The 6,000-nt window shown below is 40.2% G+C and overlaps 1 pseudogene; it reads left to right on the top strand.

Moving 5' to 3' along the window:
• Positions 1 to 3,666: 3,666 nt before the first annotated feature.
• LOC114222640 (cytochrome b-c1 complex subunit 7 pseudogene) lies at positions 3,667 to 3,997 on the top strand (annotated as a pseudogene).
• Positions 3,998 to 6,000: the final 2,003 nt, after the last annotated feature.

The raw sequence follows: 6,000 nt of genomic DNA on the forward strand, positions 1-6,000 counted from the left end.
CCTGAGCAGGGAGCCCGCTTCTCTCTCTCTCCCTCTGCCTCCCCACCAGCTTGTGCTCTCTCACTCACTCTCTCTCAAATAAATAAATAAAATCTCTTTTTAAAAAAGTGGTTTATGTCTGTTTACATCTGGTTCATCAGTGTATAAAGCAATACCTGGCTCATAGTCAGCGTTCAATATATATTTTTTGAATGAATAAATAAAATAATCACGTATGTCCATATGTTCAGCTATATTTGCTTGAGTTTCTGTTTTCCATTTTTTTGGTTTGCTTTCCATTTCTTATAAAGGGATTTCACTGTTGAAAATAGAACTAATCATCCCTAATGCTTTCCTCATAATAATAGCAATAATGTGAAATGCAGACATTTCTAGCACTATAAAAAAGTAACTCTAATAATGTATAGTTATAAAAACAGAATGTTATAGCAAAAGCCAAGCAAAAGTCACACAAAACTGAGAGCCAATTTTATCTATATAATCTTTATTACCTAACAGGGCAGAACAGTATTATTCTAACACTACTTTGAATATCACAGAATACATTAGCTGAAATGAGAGTTTCCAGAAAGGAGAGGTGGGGGCTTAAATTGTGAATAATTTTTTTGTAGCAAATGGTGAAAGGAAAAAAAAAAACATAAATAGCAAAAACCTCTATGTCTTCATAGAATTATGAAGCCACATGGACTATAGTTCCTATCCTTGGGTGTTCTATCATAAACTTCTCCAATTTGGCAGAGTAGGAATTCTTCTTTGAAGATACATTTTTCTTAAGCTGGGTTGTAGCATCTCTATGAAGTCTGTTGATTTATAGGCTAGCTATGACATTATTAAACCCAGGACAACAAAATGTCCTTGTGAGTTGGGCAGACAAACACATCACCTAATCTTCCATTTCATATCTATGACTTGAAGTTTCCTTTCTCTCAAATTTTTCTACAATCCTATATTCTTGGTCAGTTGGTTTATGCAATTTTGTGTAAAACTAATCCCAACAACCGCAAAGGAGCAAGAAAATAACATAAACTCATGAGAAATGTCTACATAGTCACTCTTTGCAGAAATTCTCTAGCTGAAAATTTTAAGTGAGGAACATCTTATGAGTCAAAGAAAAGTGAAATTTGTCTTTCAGAATAAAAATCCAAAAACAATTTTCAAGAGGACATATTAATCTCTCCGGAAACAATAAAGAATTAATGTTCCTTCAACCTTGAGAGTTGTGAATGACTGGTGGATACTTTCAACTGAACTTCTAAATCCTAAACAACTATGAGAAAAAAAATTTTTATAACTAAGTTTAACAGAAGCAAAACCCTGATTTGAGGTAGCATCTGAAACTGTATTTTCTCACCTCACCATCACCAGAACTTCCAGAGGCTCTTTTTCAGCAAAAAAATTATAGCATAATTCATCAGTCATGGAGATGCATTCTAATACATGTCCCACTAACATTTCTCTATTTGTAGCTTTTTGTGATTGGAGTATCAATCCCCTCTAGCACCTGGGAGGTAGGGAATTACAAGCATGTCGCATCCACATTATTTTCTACTATGCAGTCACACTTAATTCAGCAACAAAATGTAGGGGTTCAGAGTCTATCACCCCAAAATATGCTGTCTTGGCATATTGGTTACTTTGAGTGAGTTAAAGGCAAGTTAAAAATGGCAGATGCAAGAAGGGACCTCTGACCTTCCTTTTTCTTTTTCTTCCGGAAGGCAGGAGATAAAACTCCCATGAAAAGTGCCCTCCTGTACCAGGAGGAAGGAAGACATTCTCGTCACCAGAGAAGGGGACTGAAGGCTGAGAGAAATCTGTACAAACTTGTTAAACTGATCCTCATCTCTCTAGTCACGTTTCCACAATTAACTGCCCTAGCCCAAACCCCTTTGTTTTCTCACGTTCTTACAATTTACCACCCTTTGTCCAACCTAGTACGTAGCGTTCAATTCTAGCTACTTCTTTGGGTCTTCATTTTCCGGTGAAGGTGCCCACGTACATGTAAAAATAAAATACACAGTCTTTTTATTATACTTGTCTTTCTTTTCTTCAGGTTTTGCTCAAAGCCCTAAGAGTTAACTTAGCCTTTCAAAGGTTACAGTAACTGCTGCCAAGATAAGCTATTACTTTCCAGCGGGGAGAAGTGGCTGCAGTGACCATCAGACTAGGTAAGTAGATAAGTGGAAAGGTTTTTCCCTTCTTTCTTTCTTTGGCTCCATGCCTGTGTACTTCCCTAGCATCCGGGCTATGGTTGCGCTGTTTCTTTCTGTCCTCTATGGCTCCACATTTTACATTTTTAGTACCTTCATTATCCATCCCTGAGTCCCACACCACTTCCTGCCACAGAACTAGGCACAGAGACACCTGTGTCCAGCAAATTATTGACATCTTAATTCCTCCCCTCCTAAAGTTCCCCAGCATAAAGAGATGAGTGCATAGAGCTACCCTCATCCCCTGGTGACGGGAAGTCCTGAGCCCCATACTTAAACCTTTAGCAGTAGAGATCACAGTAGAAGGGGAGTGGGGGAGGGGAGAAGCAAAGTGTTTCTATAGGAACAAGTGAGATCTATCTCCCTTCAGGTTTGAGCAGCTTAGCAGCTGCAGTGCCCAAAGCCTTACTACAGTTTTGGTAACTAATTAATGCTGTCTCCTCCTGTCTACAGGAGAAAGCAATAAACAAAGTAATTTCTACTCTTTGGGGCCTACCCAAAGCCCACCTTTAGGAATTCCTGCTCTTTCTCATCTAGCCTGGAGGAGAAAGCAACTGAGACTTCTTGTCTACCTACCCACAGCCCAATTTGGGGAATTCCTGGAACTTTTCTTCCCTTGCCTGGAAGAGAGAACAAAAACCAAAAGCACCATTTGGGCTGCTTGTTCCAATCCTACCTCCCGCTCCTCAGCCAACAAGGGTCTCCCCATCCTTTCAAAATGGTAGCTACTAGCTTCTGTTGACATCTCTCAAATCCTGTTAGTCCGCCTATGAGGTTCTCCTGTGACTCTCCCAGCAAACCAGGTTTCAAACAGGATCTCATCCTTGTCAGCAAAATTGATACATTTTTACTATTTATATTTCTTCATAGTTATCCCGAAAGAAACCCTGACCTTGCTGGGGTAGAGATCAGAGTCATTGTTATTATTTACTCATGATGACATCACCAATTTCCCAGAGGTAACCTCCTAACAGCCACATGGTTAGGACTCCGTGTCCAGGAGTCGTACCACAGGAGAAGAACCCTGAGATTAGGAATTGGGGTTTTATATAGGAACAGGATACCTCTCCCCTCCTCCCCTTCTGAGAAAAAGGAGAAGCCTCTGCTCTGCAGGCTTTCACAATTGTTTGGAATGTAAATGAATTAAGTCTGCACCACAGAACGCAAAGCATTTGGCTCTGGAAGAGGTAAATTTTATTACCCTTTGAATGAGAGCAGATGGTTAAAGGTCTATCCAATACCCTTTAACTTCCAAGGCTTGTCCTTTAACCCAAATGCCAATAATGTTTTCTCAGAAAGGCCTAACTGTGTAGAACCATGAAGACAGCCACTTCTTGACACAGATCAGTGGTTGCCTGTGGCTGAATGTTGGAGGGGGACTGAGAGGAAATAGGTAGGAGGGAATCTTCTGGGGTGAGGGAAGTGTTTTAAAACTGAATTGTGGGGTCTCGGGATCAAAATGGCAAGCGGGCCTGCTATTGCAGCATCCAGCCAGTGGCTGGAGGCTATTCGGAAATGGTATCACAATGCCACAGGGTTCAATAAACTGGAGTTAGTGTGAGATGATACAGGATATGAGAATGAGGATGTGAAAGAGGCCATAAGCTTCCTGAGAACCTGTATAACCACAGGGTGTTTCACACTGAGAGAGCACTGGATCTGACCAGGAGGCAGCAGATCATGCCTAATGAGCAGTGGACAAAATATGAGGAGGATAAATTCTACTTGAACCCTACTTGAAAGAAGTTATTTTGAAAACAGAAGAGAGAGAATAATGGGCAAAGAAATAATCATGGAGTTGAAATCTGTGGTTGCAGCTTCCCTCAAATATTTTTAAGAAGTTGGGTAAATCTGAAGTGTACAATTGAGAACTATTTGGGCTGTAAATGTACTACTTTAAAGAAATGTCTATTGTAATTTTTAAAAATTAAATTTAAAAAATGTTAATTAAAAAAACTGAATTGCAGGGATGGTTTCACAACTGCACAATGTACTAAAAATCACTGAACTGTACACTTGAGATAGGAAAATGAAGGGACCCCATGAAGGATTGCTTTTTTGCTGCCTCTATTCTTGCAAGGACCTGCACCTCTGCTTTACCCATGCCTTAATGTATGTCCTCCTCATCAAGGTCAAGGAGTTACTGATTTCTTTGGAGTCTTCCAGCATGATAGGTAACATTTAAGGAGAAACTGGGCGAGGTCATTTTTTAAGACCACTGACTCCAGACACCTTGATGCCAAGACTCTTGGCTTCAGGGCATAAGTGACTTATGGAGGGCACCTGAGCACTTGTCCTTGTTTTGACTAGTTCCTGGATGCTTGGGAGGACATGTACACCAGACCACTATCCTCAATAAAACCTCCCAAAAACGAAGCAAAGATGACAGTCTCTCTCTTTCCTTTCCAAGTCTCCCGGATGCTCGGTCTGTATCTGCACTCTCTCTATATCTTCAATAAACTCTGCTCTCACTTCCTCTTGGCTCCCGTTTGATTTCTATATGGCAAGAAGCCAAGGACCCTCTTGGCTGGTCCTGTGGGACCCCCTCGGGGTCCTTGGACCTGACCTGCCTACATCACACTTACAATGGGCAAATTGTGTGGTATGTAAATCATTCAATAAAGCTATTAAATATAAACCATAGATTGGGAGGATTATTTATAACAACTATAACTTAACAAAAGATCTGTTTCCAGGTTATATAAGGAACTCTTACAAATCAATAAGAAAAAAGAAATAAAGGTCCCTCACAAAAGATGACACACCCAATAGCCAATAAATATTTGAAAATGTGCTCAAAATCATTAGGCATTAGGGAAGTGCAAATTAAAGTCATAATGCTATACCATTACACACCCACCAGAAAGGCTAAAATGAAAAAGACAAAACCAAGTGTTGACAAATATCTTGAACAACTGGGTGAGAGTGTTCATGGGAGTGTAAATTGGTGCAACTGTGTTAGAAACTTAAGTCCATCAATGCAAGTTGAACATATATATCCCTATGACCCAGAAATCTCACTCCTGGGTATATACTGAAGAGAAATGTCTATCTATAGTCATCAAAAGTCATACAAAAGGATATAGCATGATTCATAGTAGGTCAACACTGAAAAACACCCAAATATCCATCAAGAGTAGAATGAATAAATTATGGTATACTCACAAAAAGAAAACACTTCTACTCTCACCAACATTTCTGATGCCACATATGTGGGATTTTTCCACACCAAGCAATACCCCAATTCTTGGTGGGTACCAACTAGATATCCTGCAATTTAACTCAATTCTGACACAGACTGCCTGGAGTTAGCACAGATCCCACAGGTTAAGGGCTCAGTCCTACAAGACTGCCCTTCCTCCGCTTCTGACTCCAATCAGAAGTCTAGGCCTCCCATACTTCTGACTGGTGGCAAACAATAAATCAGGGATTCCCAAGACTCCCTCTGAAGGTACAGTAATTTACTAGAATAGCTCACAGAACTCGGAAAAACTGTTTACTTACTAGATTACTGGTTTACTATAAAAGGAAACAATTCAGGAACAGGCAGACAGAAAAGATACTACGGAGGACAAAGTGTGGGGACAGGCACAAAGCTTGCAAGCTCTCTGCAGGTGTGCCCTATCTTCAAACACCTTCCTGTGTTCAGGGTCTCAGGAGCTCTCTGAATCCCTCAGGTTAGGGTTTTTTTAATATAGGCCTTATTACATAAATATGGTGGATTAAATCATTGACCTTTAGTGATTAACTAAACTTTCAGCCCCTCATTTCTCCCCAGAGGTCAGGAGGTGGG

Source organism: Eumetopias jubatus, unplaced genomic scaffold (genome assembly GCF_037043125.1).
Source record: "Eumetopias jubatus isolate StellerSeaLion01/CBP00866 unplaced genomic scaffold, mEumJub1_p1.0 scaffold_2, whole genome shotgun sequence".
Taxonomy (NCBI): Eukaryota; Metazoa; Chordata; class Mammalia; order Carnivora; family Otariidae; genus Eumetopias; species Eumetopias jubatus.